The following is a 697-nucleotide window of genomic DNA, read 5'->3' as shown; positions in this document are numbered from 1 at the left end:
GGTCTAGATGGGTTGGGATGGGCCGACCCGCTTTGCCACCCCTAATTACAACATAAGTTAAACTTGACCAATATTTATGACAATTTACTGATATTATTAGTGAGATAATTAATACAAAATATATAATTTTTGTTGTCAACATTGGCGGGCCGGCAAACAACCCGTTTAGCTCTGTTTTTTTTTGAAAAATAAAATTAATTAAAATTAACCAAAAATAATAATTAAAAAATCAAATACAAATAAAAAATAGTTAAATTATAATATAATTTTTTTAACTATTTTTTTAATTTTTAACTTCAATAAAATTGTTCAAAATAATAATTGTCAATAGAATTATCTTTATTTTAAAAAATAAGTCACATAATTTGAGTATATATACGAAATCGTAAAATAAAATAAATAAAGTTAGTAACTAAAAGAAGAATAAAAACAAAAAAATGAAAAAAAGTGTTTAAAAAATTCTATAATTATTAATTTTATAATAGTAATCACTCTTTTATTTAATTAAAAAAAAAGAAAAATAAAAATCTTCGGCCCGGCGGACCGGCCCGCCCCGTCCCGCCAAAACCCGCCAATTTGGCGGTGCGGGTTTGGCGGGTTTTTTTAATTTGGCGGGCTCCAAATCCTAGCCCGACCCACCTTTTTTAGCGGGTTTAGCGGATCGGCCCGACGGGCTCGACCCGTTTTGCCACCCCTA

This window comes from Arachis ipaensis, chromosome B10, assembly GCF_000816755.2.
Source record: "Arachis ipaensis cultivar K30076 chromosome B10, Araip1.1, whole genome shotgun sequence".
Lineage (NCBI taxonomy): Eukaryota > Viridiplantae > Streptophyta > Magnoliopsida > Fabales > Fabaceae > Arachis > Arachis ipaensis.
The sequence above is the reverse complement of the archived record's forward strand: the minus strand, read 5'-3'. Positions refer to the sequence as shown.